Source organism: Tursiops truncatus, chromosome 16 (genome assembly GCF_011762595.2).
Source record: "Tursiops truncatus isolate mTurTru1 chromosome 16, mTurTru1.mat.Y, whole genome shotgun sequence".
Classification (NCBI taxonomy): Eukaryota; Metazoa; Chordata; class Mammalia; order Artiodactyla; family Delphinidae; genus Tursiops; species Tursiops truncatus.
In genome coordinates this window covers 53,788,216-53,808,084 of record NC_047049.1, presented here as the reverse complement: position 1 = coordinate 53,808,084, position 19,869 = coordinate 53,788,216, and the positions used below count along the sequence as shown (strand labels likewise).

Sequence of the window (19,869 nt, the reverse complement as noted above, 5' to 3'; positions counted from 1 at the left end):
CTGTTATTATTAGTGGTTGTATTAATATCCCAGCAGGAAATGGTCTTCAAGGTCACAGAGCTGCCGATGTTACTGAGGGACAAACAGGAAGGCCAGGAGCGGTCAGAAGCAGAGCTGGAGTCAGAAACCCAGCGCATCCCAGTGAGACTGAAAGCTCCTGGGGGCCGGGGACATGGCAGCAATGTCCACACTCACGACTCCATCCATTCCTTCTCTCTGCTGTTAATTTTTTGGACACATCTCATGGGCCAGGCACTAGGCCAGGTGCCGTCTGCCCGTGGGCTTGGCCCCAAATTGGTTCAATCAATGTTTGTAGATCAATCCATGGCCTCTCCCATCTGGCTGGCCACTGGGAATCTAGGCCAGGGGTAGGGTTTGGAAAGGATTTCATGAGCCATCCCCCGACCAGCAGTAACAAAAACACAGCTGTTACTCCGAGCAGATCCCACTCTGGGGCCCTCTGGGGCTGAAAAAGGCCTGATTCCTCATCCTTTTAGCTAGGTAGAGCACAAGGTCCGGAGAGGTTTAGTGCCTGGCCCAGGACTCACAGCCACGTCTGGGAGAGCCAGGGAACACAGGCTTCTCAGCACAGGCTCTGGATTCCAGAGTGTGGCTAGGGATGGCCATGGAGGGCCCCAGCAGGTGGACATTGGTCAGGATGGGCCTGAGAGTGGGGAGCAGAGACCAGGGTCCTCATGGGCAGAGGACAGGGTCTGCAGTGGGGGGAGTCTGTTGGTGCAGCCATCCCAGAAACCAAGCCCCTGGAACAGCCACTTCTCCCTCCCTCTGCTCAACGGAGTAGCTTCACACTAAAACAGCGGGGCATGCATGCTGGACGAAGCCGACTGTCCTAAAAAAGAAGGAAGACAGAGCGCGGGTCTGGCAGAGCCGTCCGTCCTAGCCAGGGGTCAAGTGTGGAAGAGAGGCGGGACCTGGGAGAGCACTCGCTGGAGAGGAGGTGGGCAAGTGGACAGCTGCAGGGGGCAGGGGGCAGGGGGCAATGTGGCTGAGGAACCAGCTTGAGCTGAAGCTAGGAGCCCACGGGCTCCTGGAAAGGAGGGTGGAGTCGCGGGCACCAGGGCTGCCTATGGCTGGGACCCTGCCCTCCCTCTCTCCCCACCCCTACTTCTCATCCCAGCTGGAGTCAAGGCGTGTCTTCCCGGCTGGATGTGAGGCTCCCTGAAGGCAGGCCCTGCTTGTCTTGCTTACTTCCAAACCCAGGCCCTGGCCCAGAACAAAAGCTCAGCAGGTCTGCCGAGCAGGTGGCTGCAGAGGCTGGCCATGAGAGCCCAGGACGCCGAAAACAGAGCCCTGACTCCAGATGGGTCTGTTTCTAAGAGGCTTTGCCCTTGTTTCGTGATTTGTTCTGGGTATTACAACCCAATGGAAAAGAGGGTGGCAGAGAGGAGGGCCTGGCGGGGGGGGGAACCACCGGGCAGCTGGGTACCAGCAAGACCCAGGCAGGGTGTCAGGGCCCCACCCCACAGCCCCAGACCCCACCCACCCTCGGGGGCCGACTGGCGCACCGGGAGGAAGGACGCGGCTCCAGCGCTGCCCAGGGGCAGCAACTCTTGTGCTCTCCCTGAACACAGGATGGAGGGAGGAAAAGGGGGCTTTGCTCCAAGAGCCCCTGAGTGGGGGAGCAGGAGGTGGGCAAAATCCCCCTTGGTTGGCACCCAGCAGGCCTGAATTCAGGGCCAGTGCCACCTCCAGCTCCCTGGATGTCCTAGGCCAAGTCGCCGGCCCAACGTCTCTGAAGACCCTAAGGGGGCTCTGCCATCAGGCGAGGCCCACAACTAGGTCTGTACCCCCATCTCTCACACACACTCGCGCCCCGCACGGGCTCCTGCCTGCCTACAGGGGAAGGGAGGAAGCAGCCAGGCAGCAGGCCCGCCGCAGGGCCCCTAACAAAGGCAGAGGGGGTTGGGCCGACAGCGGCAGCCAAGAGCACTGGGGGAGGGGGCTCAGGCTGGGGAGGGATGTGGCTCAGAGCCGAACGGGCCACCAGCAGCTGCAGCATCTGCTTTTTCTCACCTCTGAAGGGAATCGATTTGTCTCTGACTGATTTCCCTGACGTCTAGTTTTCTTCTCCGCCCGGCTGTCAGCCCAGCCACTGTGTGCGGGGAAGCGGGGACGCGCCCTGGCCGCCGGCCCGCGCGCCCGCCCGCCACTCCCGCGCACACCGCAGCGCGCACACCGCAGCGGCCCCACCCCGCCCCGCACGCTCACCCCACACGCCGCACAAGCACAGAGAAGCCCACGCCCCCCCGCAAAGCAGCCACCCGCCCAGAGAGACACGCCCACGGCCAGACAGACAGTTACACCCAGACAGACACACCACAGCACACACATGCATTCCCACGCACACCCACACTGCAGCCACCCTCCTGGACAGACACACCCACAGACAGACAGACACACACACACACACCTCTCCACACTCACGTTCCCCGGCACCACAGAAGCACTAGCACCCACATACCCACCACACGCGCACACACACACACACACGCTCCCACACTCCCAGACGGCACAGCCATGCCCACACACCACACAGCCGCACAGCCGCGGGCTACGTTCCTACCGCACAGACCCACACGGACACCCCACAGTCACACCTCCGTGTGCTCCCACATCGGCCCCGCGCCCAGGCCGCCCGCAGAGCTGCTGTGAGCGATGCTGTCACCCTCCGCTGTAACCCTGGGAATCGGGTGGGAAAGTCTTGCAAGGAAACCTCCTGGGCGTGGACGGAGGAGGGGGTCGGGGGGCAGCTGTGGGCCAGCTGAGGGCATGCGGGGGACAGGCTTGCTGCAGAGCATCCTGGGTGAGGCACTAGACCCAGGCAGGGTCCCAGTGATTTGGGCTGGAGGGTGTCGAACCCTCAAGGTTACCAGGATCAGGCCGGGTTTTCCTGGTCACAAGCACCTTGATAGGGTCTCCCAGTCCTCCAAAGGACCCCGATTGGGACTTCCCTGATGGTCCCGTGCTAAAGAATCCACCTTACAATGCAGGGGACTCGGGTTCAATCCCTGGTCAGGGAGCTAAGATCCCACATGCCCCGGGGCAACTAAGCCCACGTGCCACAACTACTGAGCCCGCACCTCAGCTAGAGCCCGTGTGCCACAAACCGCAGAGCCCATGCACCCTGGGGCCTGCACATCACAACTAGAGAGAAGCCCGTGCGCCGCAACGAAAGATCCCACATGCCTCAACAAAGATCCCGTGTACAGCAACTAAGACCTGACGCAGCCAAAAACAGATTAAGTAAATAAAAGAATAATAAATTTTTTAAAATAGATATTAAAAAAAAAAAGTTAAACCTCTATCTACTGGGACTTCCCTGGTGGTGCAGTGCTTGAGAATCCACCTGTCAATGCAGGGACACGGGTTCGAGCCCTGGTCCGGGAAGATCCCACATGCCGCAGAGCAACTAAGCCCATGCGCCACAACTACTGAGCCCACGTGCCACAGCTACTGAAGCCCGCGCACCTAGAGCCCGTGCTCCACAACAAGAGAAGCCACCGCAATGAGAAGCCTGCGCACCACAATGAAGAGTAGCCCCCTCTTGTCTCAACTAGGTAAAGCCCACTGCAGCCAAAAATTAAAAAATAAAATAAAATTATTTTTAAAAATCTATCTACAATATGATCCAGCCATTCCATTCCTACTCACCCATAAGAAAAGGAAATAACTGTCCATACAAAGACTTGTACACAAATGTTCATAGCAGTTTTATGTGTTAGCCCTAAACTGTAAACAACCCAATGTCCTCCATGAGGTGAACGGCTGAACAAACTCTAGTACATCCAGACTATGGAATACTACTTAGCAATGAAAAGAAATGAACTGCTGGGACTTCCCTGGCAGTCCAGTGGTTAAGACTGTGCACTTCCACGGCAGGGGGCCCGGGGTTGGATCCCTGGTGAGGGCACTAAGATCCCGCATGCCGCGTGGCACAGACAAAAATATAAAAAATAATTTAAAAACAAAGGTTTTTTTAATTGATTACCCGATTAATCAACAACGGCAGCAAACAGCAATAATAATACACACTGACCCTCTCTATGTTCACATTTTCACTTCCATGACAGCACTTGATTGGATCCTGGAAACACCCACTGCGATTGGTATTGTTCCCATCTCACAGATGAGGAGACGAAGGTCTGGACTGGGAAAGGGACTCATCCAGGCGCCCGCATGGTTAGTGAATTTAGACCTCTGACTCAAACCCAGGTCTCCTGATTCCACAGCCAAAAATTCAGACCAAACCAACCGTCTCCAGGTAATGATCCATCTGCCCTCGGAAACCCCACAAGGCCAGTCCATCCTGACACCACTCTCCGCCTTGGGGAACGTGGAGGAAGCCCTCAGCATGGGTGCTGGCGAGGCGTGTGCGTGGAGAACGCGCGTATGGACGCACGTGCGTGCCAGAGGTGTGTGTGATTGCCAAGGCGGAGGATGAGTGTGTGGAGGTGGGCGGGGCAGATGGGAGCAGGCTCTGCAGGCTGATGTTGGGGGAGGGTGTGTCCACGTAGGGTGCCTGTGACCGTGGGTGTGGGAAGCAATGTGTGTAGGGGACACGCTGCGGGAGTGATCAGGCGTGATTATGGGTTCGTGTGCGGTAGAGGTGCACGCAGGAGGGGCCTTTTGAGGGTGTGGGGCTGCGTGTACATGTGAGAGGGGTAATAGGTGTGCCAGAGATGTCCCCATCGTTGTGTGTGAGAGTGTGAGGGTGCATGCCCACCGCGGTGTGTGCCCACCGGATGAAGGGGCTCCACTCCTGCACCCTGTGTGTTTCCTGGCCCCCTGCCCCTCCCCTGGGGCTTTATCTGTCCAGGCAGCCCTGCTCTCAGCACAGACAGCAGATAATTGACAAATAGAACGCGTTCTTGGCTCTTCGAGGTCTGGTCAGAGATAAGAGGAGACGTGAGTACCAGCAGAGTGGGTGCTGAGGGTTCAAGGACCACCATCGGAGGCTTTGTCCTCCTCCCTCTTTGGCCAGTGATCCACACACCCACCACAGTAGCACATGACAGGCAAAGAGGCCCGGTGAACACCTGGAGGGTGGGGGCTGGGACAGGGGTGCCCGCCAGGCCTAGCACTGAGCAGGGCTGAGCAATGTTTGCTGAGTGAATTAGCTCTCAGCTCAGCATCCACTCATTCCTTCCAACACCTGACCCAGCACCTACTAAGTGCCCAGCTAGGGCTGGATCCTGGAGCCGGGGAGGCCAAGGAGACCTAGGCCCTGCCTCAGGGACATCACAGTCTGCATGGCCGCCCCAGGCCAGCAAGACAGGCAGGGGACAGAAACGTTAACCCCAACGGTCTGGTCACATTAGGAGAAGCCTCAGAGATCAGACCTGCAGTTATCGGGCCAGGGTCCGGAGGGAAGGCATGTTTGGGAATGAATGGACTTGGCCTGGCTGGGGGCAGCGCCGATGGGAAGGCCACCACCCACCACTGACTTCCTGTTATGGGCCAGACCCTGTGCCGCGGAGCCATTTAGAGTGATGGTCACTCCACTTGTCCAAAGCCCTGTGGGGTAAATACTGTTTTATCCAAGCTAAGGACCTTATCCGTAGGATTTGAGAGGAACGAGGGAGGTGGACAGATACGGTTTTAGAAAGACCCAGCCCCTGCACTTCAGTGTGTAAGAGGAAGATGAACGATTGTCAGGCAAGAACGCCCAGCTGACCCAGGCAGCTCCTAGCAAGGCTCCTCCCAGGCTTGCTGGGATGAGGATGGTCAGGGCTTCCTGGGATGAGGGCAAGAAGGCCTGGTTGGGACAGCGGAGGTGAGGGGGATAGACAGGTGGAGGAGGGCAGACACACAGGCCCTTGCAGTTGGGGCTTGGAGTCCAGGGACCATTCAGGTCCACAGTTCTCCCTTCAAGGAGCAGTGATGGCCAGTTGGTGCTGGGGGTGGATGCCAACTCCATCCTGCCAGGCAGCCCTTCTGGGACATCCCCACCATCCTGGCCTGGCCCCAGTATAGCCTTCCTGTGGCCTCCTCAACGTGGCTCACTCCAGATGGGTAATTGGGAGAACTATCAAAGGCCAGGACCAAGGGAGAAACTGAAGCCAGTGCGAGCGGGAAGTAGACTGGCTCCTGGTCGCATGGTGGGACTGGGATTGGACTTCAAGTGTCCTGATGCTCAGCCTGACCACATAGTGAGTGGCTGAGGCCGTCTGACATGGGATGAACGTCAAGTTTCCATCCTCCTCCTCTTTCTTTTGCTACTCCTCCTCCTGCTCCATGTTCCTCTCCTGTCCTGCCCCCAAGCCCTGCCTCCGCTTTCTCTTCCTCCTTTTCCTCTCCTTCTCTCTTCTACCTCATACCTTACCTTGCTTAAGAGAAGCAATGCAATGCCCTCTGGCTCCAGATTAGAAAATTTCTCTGGGTGACGGAGACCTCAGTGGTCTTACCCGTCATCTCTGATAGGTGGAGTAATCACACCCCCCAAAATGCCCACATCCTAGTCTCCAGAACCTGGGAATATGTTGGTTACATGAAAAGGGGAATTAGGTTGCAGACGGAATTGAGGTTGCTGATCAGCTGACCTTGAGATGGGGAGATGTTCTAGGACTATCCGGGTGGGCCTGATGTAGTCACAGGGGTACATAGAATGGAAGAGGGAGGCAGAAGAGAGAGCCAGCAAGATGGCATCACTAGAGGGACACAGCCTGGGGTCACTGGCTTTGAAGATGGAGGAAGGGGCCTTGAGTCAAGGAAAGCGGGCGGCCTCTAAAAGCTGGAAAAGGCAAAGAATTGGACTCTCCCCTAGAAGTCTCCAGAAGAAACGCAGTCCTTCTGACACCTTGATTTTAGCCCAATGAGACCCATTTTTGAGTTCTGACCTCCGTAACTATAAGTTAATAGATTTGTGTTCTTTGAAGCCATGACTCTTGTGGTCTTTTGTTACAGCAGCAATAAGAAACGAATACACGGTTCCATGTCTCCCAAAGCTCTCCAGTTGCATTCCTCCAGTGACAGGGAGCTCCCTCCAGTGTCAGCCAGCTCTGGCCATTACCACATCCCTCCTCATGGGATCCGAGCTCTCCCCTGGGACTGCTTTCCAATTTGCCAGCTCAGTCCTTCTAGGCCCCCCAAACAAGCCACTCTCTGCCTTTATAATGTTTAAAAATAGTATTCATGGGATTAATCCCCCTCCATTCTTTCCTTCTCTTTGCCCGGCATCCCCAGAAAGCTTCTCTGATTGCCCCACCAGAAACTCCTCTCAAAGAAATCTTATTCCCTCTTCCTACATTTCTTCTGAATTCTGGGGGTCACTCACACCCAGGCCAAAGTTCTCAGGAGCAGAGACTCAGCCTGCCTGCCAAGGAGGCACTGGGGTAGGATGGAGGTCATTGTCTCTGCTGGCTGTGTGATCTTAGACAAACCCATGCTCTCTCTGGACCTCTGATGTCCCATCTATAAAATGGGATGAAACCCCATGAGCTCCGTGGATGGCCACAGGGCAGAGTGAGTCTTACCTGCCCTGATTGCTTTGCCAACACAACTCTCAAGTGTTCGCCTCCTCTCCATATTTCTTGTCATTAATAAGAGAGGGGAGGAGAGGGAAAGAGAGGGGAGGGGAAAGAGAGAAGAGAGGAAAGGAAGGAGAGGGGAGCTGTAGTCCCTACAGAAATTGTATTCGAATGTTTTATAATGTGCTCTGGCTCGGGCAGCACCTTAGTTAATGGTGTGTCAGATGATGGTACAAATTTATAGCTGAAGGTTTACATCACAGACAGCTGGAATGAATGACAATAAATTAATTTAAAGTGCTACCAAAGTGTTCCCCAATGTATATGTGCTTATGAGCTCTGGGCTGATAATTTATAAATGCATGCCTTTTATAATCCTGGTCTTAAGTCTTGAAAGCAGATAGTTAAAAAGCAGTCACATGACATCAATTATTTTTATTAATATCACGAGTGCGTGATTAGGGTGGCGGGAATGCTGGTCACCAGTACAGGTTTCTGCAGCCAACCTTCGCTTCCGTCCTCTGTCTTCTTGTCCTGAGGGGTTTGAACCTCACAGTCCCAGGTTCCATTCCAGCCCAAGATCCCCTCAGGTTGCCAGGGCCTGAGCCAGTGCCACCACTCCCTGTTCCCCTCTCCTGGGTGAGAATTTCACTTCACATCCATATGGGGTCCCTCTTCTAAGGAGTTATTATAACATCCACATGTTCCTCGGATAGGAGAGAGCAAACGTGTTTTATGTGCAGACAATCAACCCATTCACACAAACTCAAAGACAGAGAGAGACGTGCTGAGCCTCAGTTGCTCCACCTGTAAAACGGGTATCACCACATTGACCTCATACAACCAAACAGGGCCACTGGGAGAACTGATTAAGGCCAAAGCAGCACTCAATAATAAGTGTTGCTCTTAGGAGTCTCTCTGCTATTCTACAAAGGGAGGGGAAGTTCAAAGTGGTTTACACAACCCAGAACTTTGTGGTTGGTTGACCTGCTCAGATCTTGAGAAAATATAAGATGACCCTACCCTCCTGGAAGCCCATTCCAAGCCCTTCTTCTTTCTAAAGCCAATCCCACTGCATGTGCCCTGGGCCTCCAGCCCTGCCATTTTCTCGATAGATCCATTAATTATTCCGGTACAGGTTCACCTTTTCCTTTTCCTGTGTTATGTTAAAGATTGCCAAAATTCTTCTCCGCTCCTCCCAATAGGAAGAGATGGAGTCTATTGCCCCCTCCCGCTTGACTCGAGGCTGGCCTGCGACTTGCTTTGACCTATAGAATGTGGTGGAAGTGACATTGGGTAATTTCCAAAACTGGGTCTTAAGGTATCTGCAGCTTCTTTGGAGCACGTGGCATACTCTTGGAAGCCAGCTGTTATGTTGTGACAATCCCAACCAAGATGGAAAGGCCACACGGAGAAGAACCACGATGTTCCCATCAGCCAAACTCCCCGCCAACGGCCAGCTCCAGCCGCCAGCCATGTGATGGGCCATCTTCACATTCTAGTCAAACATACAGGTGACCGAAGCCCCATGTGAGCCAGCAGAGCCCAGTTATTCCAAGAATTACGAGAGATAATAAATGGTTGTTGTTTTAAATTATTACGATTTGGGTGGTTTATTACACAGCAGTAGACAACCAGAACACCCCTCTCTACTGGCTGCCTTGCATCAGCGCTTAAACGAATCCAGGCTGCTCTCATCTAAAATCCTCCCTGGATCCCACCTCCCTCACCAGCTCCAGCCTTGGCTCACCCGTCCCCACCAAACTGCAAAACGAGACAGAGACGCCACGCTACAAACGATCTCCCTGTCCGTCCCCACCATCCACCCCTCACCGCCAGCCAGCTCTCCGGCTTTTGCCCCTCCCACTCTTCCAAGGGGGTCACCTCGTAGGTCACCAGGGGCTGGCCGTCCTTGAGTCCTGCCCTTTATCTCACTACCCTTGGGCAGCATGCTTGCTGATGCCCACTGCCATGCCTTTCAACACTCGTCCCAAGGCTCCTCCAACCCTCCTTTGTCAGCACCTCTATTTCCCACACCGTTTCCTTCAGTCTTGCTTGGACACCTCTTGTCCTTCTCTTGAAATCCTGGTGTTCCTCAGGGCCCTGTCCTGAGCCCTTGGCCCTCCACATTCCTCACGCATTTGTGGGCACGCTCATCTGCTCCCTGCTCCTTGCCCGGGCCTCTCAATTCTGCATGTCCAGCCGATTCCCTCTCCAGCCCACAATGTCCAGCTGCCTCCTGGACTTTTCCACTTGGACGTCTTTGACCTCAACAGTCCCCATGTTTACTCATCATCTCTACACCCCCTGCCCCCTCCTTACTTGCTCCCCTTCCAGGGACACGGTTGCCCAAGTCCCAAACCTGGGATCTAGTCTTAATTCATTCTGCCTCCTCCCCACGTAAAATCAGTCACCAGATTCTGGCAGGTTTCCCCTAAGTTGATCTAAAAGCTCTGTTTCCCATTGCCCTTGGCCAGGTCACCACCACACTTCCCTGGAATACTTACACCCCCCCCACTGGCCTTTCTCCCTGTATTTATGCGCCAAATCCTTTCTCCACTCTGAAGTACAGAGACCCTGATTAAGACTTTGCAACTTAAAGTCTTTCAGTGGATCCCTTTTGTCTTTAGACTAAAAGCCAAACTCACTGATGCAAAATATGGGCCCTAGGACCACCTCTCCAGCCCTAAATCTGACCAGTCCCCACATTCACACTGGCCTCATTCCTCCAACATGCTGTGTACTCTGTGTGCTCACATATGTTCCTTCTGCCAGGCACACCCTTCCCTCCTCCATGGTCCAGCAAACACAGCCTCCTTCAGGCCTTCACTTCCCTGGGAAGCCTTGTCCACCCCATCATGCCCTTGCCCTGCCCTCCCCATCTCGCACCCTTTCTCTGTCTTCCTTTCTCCCAGCACTGATCTCCCTCGCTGTTAACCGCTTGGTGAGTTGCTTGTCTTCTCAGCTCAACAGTCAGCTCTGGAGCGGGCAGGAACCATTCGTTACAGCCTAGCACAACAGCTGGCACAGAGTAGCTACTCAGTAAGTAGCTGTGAATTAATGAATGATAACTGAGTCTTGGGAAAATGTCATCACCTTGTTTCCTCCAACCTCCATCAAAGCCTGGCTTTAACAGATTTGCAAAGTCCCCACCTTCAGCTTCCATTCACCCCCTCAGCTACTCAACACCCATTTATTGAGTGCCCAACGTATGCCCAGCCCTGGGATGGACAAACGAATATCAGATGCGTGAATTAACAAAACACTGCTGAAATAAAAAAGACCAAACTACCGATATACACAGCAACATGGATGCATCTCAAAAGCAATATACTAAATAAAGGAAGCCAGACGACACACTGGATAATTCCATTCATATGACATTCTAGAAAAGGCAAAACTATAGGGACAGAAAACAGATTGGGACTCCCAAGGCATGTGTCATAGAGAACGAGTGAGGCAGAAGCAGGGATGTCTTTTTATAACCAGTCTTAGAAGTCATTAGGCATCACTTCTGCCACGTTCTGTTCATCAGAAGCGAGTCACTAAAGCCAGAAGGGGAGGGGAATTAGAGTCCACCTTCCAATGGAAAGTGTCAAAGAATTTGCGGATGTGATTTGAAAGTATCACAGGTACCACCTGACCACAAGGCAATGCCGTGTCCACCAGGCATGGTGGCCACACGCCCCAGCATTCACAGTATCTGCAGGCAATGGGGTACCATGGACACCTGGATGACCCAAAGGCAGCTTTAAGAACATTATTATAATAACGTTAAAAGAGTATCTTGGCAGAAAAGAAAACCACCTCTGTTGCTAGTTATTCTCTGTGTTACCATCAGTCATTTCCCCTCTCATTACCTCGGTTTCCTGATCTATAAAATAGGCAAAGTTATATTCCCTACCAAGTAATGTTCTTGTGAGGACTAAATGAGGTGATTGCGTAAAGTGCTTAGAAAAACACAGGGCACATGGCAATTCCTAGTAACACTGTAGTCTTTCATGAGCTGGCAGAGGAGTAAATGAGAAGATCCATGGAAAGAGCTTAGAGCAGTGCCTGCCTGGCACATGAAAATACACCAGTTACATGTTATTGTTATTGTATTTATAATTATTTCTTGCTCTAGCCTCCTCAAGACCTCTGGGATAACGTGCAAACTCCCAGATGTCACTCCATGTCCTTTGCAAATACATTCCTGCCTATCTGTCTGCTCCTGCATAACCTTCCCCACACACATACCACAAACACCATCCCTGAACATGCCCCAAACTCGCAACTTCCCCCTATGCAGCTCTTTCTCCTAAGATGCCCCTACACACCTCTTCCTGGTTAACTTCTACTCAACATGAACATTGGACAGGAGTCAAGGCTGTCCACTCCTAGCCATGACAGAGTAACTGGTCATCAGATTAACACTAGTACCAGCACCATAAAAAAAGAAAAAGAAATAGAAAAAGAAAACTGAAGAAACATAGAAACACCTATTTTCACATAGAGGCACAGGTCAGTGACTCCCAAGAGAAGGGAAACAGATGAGGTAAGCTCTATAATTGTCTCAGCTGTCTAACTGGACACACGTCCCAGGTTACTGAACGAAGAGAGAGAATCTAAGTAAAGCACAGCAATCTCACTGAGCCGATGAGACAGGCTGGAGAACAGGGAGGCTCAGCCTGTAGAGGAAGTCACGGGCAGAGTACCAGTGAAGAGGGAGCTAGGCAGAGAAAGTTCCAGAAATCTTCACAGAGGTCCTCTTGAGCCTTAGAATGAATTATAAACTGTGCCTGTCTAGGGGTGAGATGTGATGAGGCCAGGCAAAGTCCAACTATCAAAGAAAAATTATTACCAGGGAACTGTGAGTTTAACTACTTGCAGAGCTCACACAGAGCTGAAAGACTTTGAGTTCCAACCAGCCGGAGCAGAGCAGAGAGGCCTCATTGATCAGCTTAATAAAGCTTAAAAATAAGCCTCAAAAGGAGAAGCTTGATCCACCAGTAAACTAACTAACTGCCAAAGCTATATCTTCAGTAATCTTTCAAGAAGACAACAAAATCCAAACACTCAGCAATGGAGCATCAAAATGCCCAACACCCAAACAAAAACTCCTAGACATGCAAGAAAGCACGAAAATACAACCCACAACTAGAAGAAAAATAATTCAGTAGAAACAGACATGGATGACAGAAATTATGGAATTAGCAGACAACAACATTAAAATAATTATTATAAGAATATTCAAGGATTTAAGAGAAAACATAGTGAAGAGATGGATGAGAACCATAAAAAGAAACAAAGAGAACTTCTAGAGCTAAAACATACAATTTATAAAATAAAAATTTCATAGGAAAGAATTAATAACAGATAAGATGCTGCAGACAAGTTGAAGCCAGGGCAGCAGAAATCACAAGGGAAATTAGAAAATATTTTGAACTGAATGAAAAAATAAAAACACAATATATTAATTGTTGTAGTATGCAGCTAAAAGACTGGCTGGAGGGACATGTATCGCTTTAAATGCTTGTATTAGATAAAATGAAAGTTTTTAAACATTTGTGCAGGAAAGAGTAAGCCTGAGACTTCTATCATTAGAAAGTCCTGCTTGGGATTCCCTGGTGGCACAGTGGTTAGGAATCCGCCTGCCAATGCAGGGGACACGGGTTCGAGCCCTGGTCCAGGAAGATCCCACATGCCACGGAGCAACTAAGCCCGTGTGCCACAACTACTGAGCCTGCGCTCTAGAGCCCACGAGCTACAACTACTGAGCCCGTGTGCTGCAACTACTGAAGCCCACGCACCTAGAGCCCGTGCTCCGCAACAAGAGAAGCCACCTCAACGAGAAGCCCGTGCACGGCAACGAAGAGTAGCCCCAACTCGCCGCAACTAGAGAAAGCCCACGCACAGCAACAAAGACCCAAAGCAGCCAAACATTAATTAATTAATTAATTAATTTTTTAAAAATGCGAAGCGTGATAAAAGGGGGAAAATAATTTGAAGAGAGAGCAAGCATTAGAACCAGACTCGGATATGGCAGAAATATTGGAATTATCAGACCAGGGATTTAAAACACCTATGATTAGTATGCTAAGTCCTCTAATGGAAAAAGTAGGTCACATGGATGAACAGATGGGTAATAGAAGTAGAGAGATGGAAATTCTAAAAAAGAAAAAGAAATGCTAGAAATCAAAAGCATTGATCCTGGATCTGCTGACCCAAAACATAACCTCACGCACTGAATCTCAGGTTGAGCCAGTGGGCATCACTTCCCAGGCCCAGAGCCCATGGGGAGGAGGAGCCCATGGTAGGACTGGGCAGGGCCGGGGCTGTGCCTGCTGCAACATCTGGGATTGAGCCACGGCTTCAGTGGGTCCAGGGCAGGCTCTGCAGCCAGCAAGGGCTGTGGGAAGCAGGTGAGGAGGCCAGAACTTCTCCACACTGTCAGGACCTGGAGGCCTGGTGTGGGTGGCCTTAGGCTGAAGAAGAGGGATGCTGGATGGGCTGTGGGCAGCTTGGACCAAGAGGAGGGCAGCTTAGTGTCTAAGCACAGACTGGGTAGACCTCCCTCACTTCCTAGCTGTGTCACTTTCCCATGTGGGCCTTATTGTCCTATCTGTCCCCCAAGTGGGGTGATCTTGCCAGTCAAATAGGCATAAAAAATGCAAAAGCTGCAGAAGCTTTGACATCAACAAACCAGGGTTCTGGTCTCTGATCCACCAGTTCCAAGCGAGATGTCTTTGGACAATTATAAACTCTCTGAGCTGCACTTTCCTCATCTCTGCAGTGGGTATAATAGAACTATTACTAGGACACGACGCTATACCAAAATGTACGGCTGCAAGAAGTATCACATTCTGGATTTGTCTTTCAAGAAACTAAATTCTGACCATCTCACCTCCATCATTATCAGGCTGTTACCCTCGGCCTCAAGAAGAGGGAGGCCCCATGGTGCCCAGGAAGTAGGGCAGGGCCTTGGATCTCCACTCTGTCCTGGCCACTGCGGAGGCCCTCGTGCTCTGAGTTGTGTGTCCCTGACGTCCTCCTACTCCGCTGGGCATGAGGCTGGACTAGGTGCAGGACTGGCCTCCCAGAAATGCTGAGGCCTGGTCACACACCCGAGTCTGGGCCTGTTTTACCCACCTTCCTTCTCAGTCTGTCCCATCCTCCTTGGGGTCTTGTCCCTCGAAGGCCCTCCAGGCCACCTTACAGCATCTTGTCTGAGATGACAAGAGAGAGCTTTGGATCTGGAGCCATTTCTACCATAGCCCCCAAACCCCCGGGTAAAAGGACGCAAAGGCCTGGTCAGCAGGGGAATACCAGTATAATATCTATAAAAATCCTCCTGCGCAGAACCCCCTCAGATGGTGGGTAGCTAGGAAGTGGTCCATGAAGCTGTCTGTGTCAGATATCTTAGGCTGCTGTGAAGACAAATTAAACACACAGAAGGTGGCTGCCCAGTGCTGGCCCACAGAAAGGGCTTCCAATCCCCTGTACTCACATCCTTTGATCCTTGCAATCCCACAAAGCACGCACTGCAGATGATGTAGGAGAGGCCCAGAGAGGGTAAGAGCCTTGGGGAAGGTTACACAGCAAAGCAGGGTGAGCACTCGTTCCCTGCCTGGAGGCCTCTATCACCAGGAGAGAGGGTGAGGCAGGCACATCCCCCAGGGTATCTGGTTGCCAGCCTTATAGGCAATGCCGGTCCTAATGCGAGTTAAAATTAGAACTAACTGGAGAAGTATTTTTATTACAGGGTTGAGCATGTGGACAGCAGAGGAGCCCAGCATCACAAGAGCAGCCACAGGGCTAGCAAGGAACAGCATCCCTCCTCTTGTGCAAGAGACTGTGTGCTGGCCAGAAACTGAGGACAGTGGAAGCGGCAGGGCAACAATGCCCTGGAAGCAAGCAGAGAGAGAGTTTTCTTCTTGACCAAAATTCCAGAGAGTCAGGCTCTGAATATGAGCAAGGACATCTAGACTCTCACTCTGGGCCTTAGTGTACCCGTCTCGGAAGTGGGTACAATGGCCACAGGAGGGCTGTGAAACTCAAACACCCTTCTTTCCTGCCATTAAAGAACCTTTGCCAGAACAAGATTGCTATGGTCCGAATGCTTCCTCTGGAAATTCATAGGTTGAAATCCTAACCCCCAAGGTAATGGTATTAGGAGGTGGGACTTTGGGGAGGTGATTAAGTCCTGAGTGTGGAGCCCTCATGAGTGAGATTCGTGCCCTTATAAAAGAGACCCCAGAGAGCTCTCTTCTACCATGTGAGGACACAGTGAGAAGACAGCTGTCTATGAACCAGGAAGCAGGCTCTCAGCAGACACTGAATCTGCCATCACCTTGATCTTAGACTTCCCAGCCTCCAGAACTGTGAAAAATAAATGTCTTGTTTATAAGCTACCCAGTCCATGGTATTCTACTGTAGCAGTCTGAATGGACCCACATAAAGGTGCTCCCGCTCTCCACACTCTCCATCCAACGAACTTCAGGAGAAGGGGGAACAGTAAAGTTTCCTCAAGTACAGTTTCCCGGCCTCCTCAGCTCCTCCAAGCTGTGGCGTATCCCCAGGGAAACCTAGTCCAGGTGGCGGAGGATCCTTCATCTCTAAGAATGCCTGTGACACTCACAGGGAGACACATGTCGGGGAACTCTTCACTTTACAGAAAAGGTGCTTCCTTCACGGAAAGAGATGGCCTTCGAGTCCCTGCATCAGGAGCTTCCCTCCCATGTCCTGGAGGTGGGGAGGCCGGAGTTGCAGCAGGGGAAGTGTACACAGATGGCCCAGCTGCTGCCCTGTTCTGGGGGGACTTCTTTACTTGTAAGGTGAGGGGTTGGAGGGAGTTTTCTCAAGGACTCAGGTAGTGTCAGGAGACTTGAAGCAAGAGGTTTAGGAAACCCAGGGGAAGAGGTCAGTGAGAAATGGAAACTGTGGTTCTCAGGTGGACCTGGATTGCCAACACTTCTCAGGGACACTGGGGCTGCTGGGAGGAGGAGGACACCCTATGTCACACCTGGCCGCTGGTGTGGGCTGGGGTTCAGGACCCCTTAAACCTCCAGTTCCTCCTCCCACAGGGCATGACAGCTGAAGCTGGGAGGAGGCCAGTGGGGGGAATCTGTCCTGGGCAGGAGTCTGGCGCACCATCATGGTCTGGCCTCCATGATTCTTGCTCCTGGTTGCAGGGGGTGAGCGTGGGCAGGGGTGTGGGGTAGGGAGAACATCACCTTATTTTTCTGAAAAGGAAGGCAAAGCCCCCTTCAACAGCCCCGCAGCCTCTACCTCTCCCCTGCAGTCTTCACCCACACTGATGCCTACATGATCCTTCTGGAACATGGTCTTCATCGTGGTGCTCCCTCACTCACCCACCTTCAGCAGTTCCCCACCACCTCTGCCAATTCCCCAGACCTGGCTGACAATTGAAACTTCCTGAGGCCCCTGTTAAGCAGACAGAGACCCCAGCCCCCTGCCTGACAGCCTTCAGAGTCCACCAGTCTCTCTCAGGGATTTCTCCAAGTTTCTCTCGTTGGATGGCCAAGCCAACTGATGCTCAGAGAGGCTAAACAACTTGCCAGAGGTCACACAGCAGGAGGACTTGAAATTCAAATCCAGCTCTGGTGACATGGCTAGAGCTCATGCCCTACCTACAGAGGGGCCACGATGCTAGGATGGAAGCTTCAGGAAGCTCTGTCTCTCAGCCTGGGCACTGTGTGTGTGGGGAAAGGCAGGTAAGGAAGGAAGAGGTTGGAATGGGGAGCTCTGAAGGCAGCACGGTGTGGTGGGCAGAGTCCGGACCATGAATCCAGAGGCCTGGGGCCCAGCCACCTCTGCTGTGCCTCAGCTGCCTCCTGTGGGAAACGGACGATAAACCCCCAGCCCAGATGCACAGGTTCCCGAGGGAGTGTGAATACGCAGTAGGTGCTGCAGAGCCCAGCCCCCAGCGGGGGGCACAGCAGGTGTTTACTCCACACTTGTTGCCTTTGCACAGGATCCAGAGGCTCAGGGCTGTGCGTGCAGCCTTCGGGCCGAATCCACCCCCCAGCTGCAGCCCACGGTGAGGCTTTGCAGGCCCAGTAAACAACCCCTCACCGCCCTCACCAAAAGGAAACTTTTTTTTAAAGCAACAGAAACCAACATCTCTGCAGGCTGCCTGTGTTGGTAACGGAAAAGGAGCTTCTGAGAGGAAAGGGCTACGGGGGTTGGGGGCGGAGGCCAGGCAGAGGCAGCAGAGCAGAGGAGAGAACCAAGATCTGATAAGGAGCTCTGCTCTTCAGGGCCTGGGGGCTGGGGGGGAAGGGAGGCTGGGGTGCAGTGGGGGAGGGAGGCTCAGCCCCTCCTCAGCCCTGCAAGCAGGGAGCTGGGAGGTGGGGTCTGAGATGGCCTGGGGAGTGGCCCTCAGGCCACAGGACTGCAAAGCTCAGCCATTCTCCCCTCCCTTGGGGCAAAGCCCTTTCCCTGGATGCAGGAACCAACCAGAGGCTCAAGGGCTGGCGGTCCCTTAGTCTGGCTCTGTAGCCACTCGCCCATGGCCTTGGGCCAGTCTCTTGGACACCCAAGGGGTCTCAGTGTCCCCCTGCCCCAAAAGAAGGTACTGACTGTCTATAGCGACAGCATCAGGACATGGTGCCAGCCTGGGAATCAGGAGGCTCAGGGCCTGGGCTTGCTATTAGGCCCTGAGCAAGCAGCCCTAGCTAGGCTGATGGAGACTGTCCCAATTTAGCAATGAAAGTCTGCATCCCAGGAAACCCCTTGGTCCTAGGGAAGATGTAGGTCACCCTTTGCCCCTCTGGGCTGGGATTTCCTCTGCTGAGACTAGAGGACTTTCCCAGCTCCCTGCCTGGCCCTCCCCATGACTGAGGACTGGGCCTGCCCTCTTAGACAGACTCACAGACTGACTGCAGAGACTGGATGTGAACCTGTGCCAGGGAACCCAGGCAGCTCCTGGGACAGGCAGGCAGAGTGAGCAGGTATCAAAACCCGAGGGCGAGCGCATCCAGGGAGGCTTGGTATGGCTTGGGCTTCACGGAGGAGCCATCCAAGCAGAGCAGAACAGGGAAGGGCTTTCCAGTGGGGATGACAGCTTCCCCAAGGCTGAGCGGCCACATGGTGGACTCAGCATTGCGCAGCGCCCCGTACTGAGTGCTGGCCTAGGTGGTAGGGCCCCAGCAGGCCCTCAGGGGCCACACAGTTGAATTTCTAAACGTACGGCCTCCACTCTCTGAATTCCCCCGGCTGTATCCACCGCCCAATGATTTGCATAAAAGCAAACACATAAAAAAGAAAACCAGCAACAGACAACAAAAGTTTGTCTTTTTTTTTTTTTTTCAGTGAAGATGGGCTTTTCACAGAAATTAAAAGCACCCACCGGGGCTCTGGATGCGTATGCCCACGCCCCGCATGCTAACCTGACTCCCTGTGCAGCCCACCCAGCAGAAGCAGACCCCCCTAGGGAGACTGGAGGCTGAGTGGAGAGGGCCTGCCTCGAACACCCAAGGGTCCACCCACACCCCAGAGCACAGGGTGGCTCCACCTGGCCCGGCCCAGCTGCCAAACCCAACCCCTCAAAGCATCTCACCAACAGCTTTAGGGATAGCAGGGAAGTCACGAGCCCATCCTAGTTTCTTGTGCCCAAGAGCCCCCCGCCCCCGCACTTCCTAGCTGAGCTGCCCTGAACAAGTCACTTACCCTCTCTGAGCTTCAGTTACCTCATCTGCTAGAGGAGGGCAATAAGACATGCCGAGGGTGGAGGAGGGAGGGCATCTGGTGCATGTGCCAAGCTCAGCGGGGAGAGGGCTTCCAGGAAGCCCAGCAAAGGCATCTCTGACCCTCTTCGGAAACCGCAACCGCCATCCCCCAGAAGGGCAGCGAGAGGCAGGAAGAACAGTGAGTCCCACTCTTACCTGCTAGTCTGAAAGCTTGGGCCCGGTCCTGTCCAGAACTCTCTGCTGGGAGGAGGGAAGGGCCGCGGGCCATGAGGGCAGAAGCGCTAGAGTAAATGCTATCGCTGTTCCCGTGGCCGCCTCAGCTGGTCTGAGGCCTCAGTGGGGGCCAGGGCTGGATCTGCCCTTCCTCTCACCCCAAGCATTTGCTGAGCGCTTCTGACCTCTCACCCGGTCAAGTTACATGATTCTCCCCCCAACCCCCCAAACCACGCTGTGTGAGTTACATACCCCGTGGTTCCCTCTCAGTGACCCTGTCCCGAAGGCCTTGGTGCTCACGTTTCCTTAATCAGTCAGCTGAGGCTCCGAGAGGCAGGGACTTGCCCAGTACAAAGCAGGGCAACTTCGGAACCGAGCCTGACAAGAGCTCAAGGTACTTTCCACTGCAGGTGCAGGTCCCAAAGCAAAAGGCCCTGGCAGGAAAGGGGCCCTCGGGAGCCACCAAGGTTCCTGAG

The 19,869-nt window shown here is 53.2% G+C and overlaps 1 long non-coding RNA gene across 3 annotated transcripts in view; it reads right to left on the bottom strand.

Moving 5' to 3' along the window:
* LOC109550135 (uncharacterized) overlaps window positions 1–19,869 on the bottom strand; it is a 226,181-nt gene extending 206,312 nt beyond the window's left edge. Inside the window, exon 1 of one of the 3 annotated variants that reach the window (XR_004522651.2) lies at window positions 19,646–19,869. This is a non-coding gene — a long non-coding RNA (uncharacterized lncRNA). Of the gene's footprint in view, window positions 1–2,034; window positions 2,135–19,645 lie in introns of those variants that run through there. The other 2 variants (XR_004522650.2, XR_004522654.2) reach the window with 2 other exon arrangements.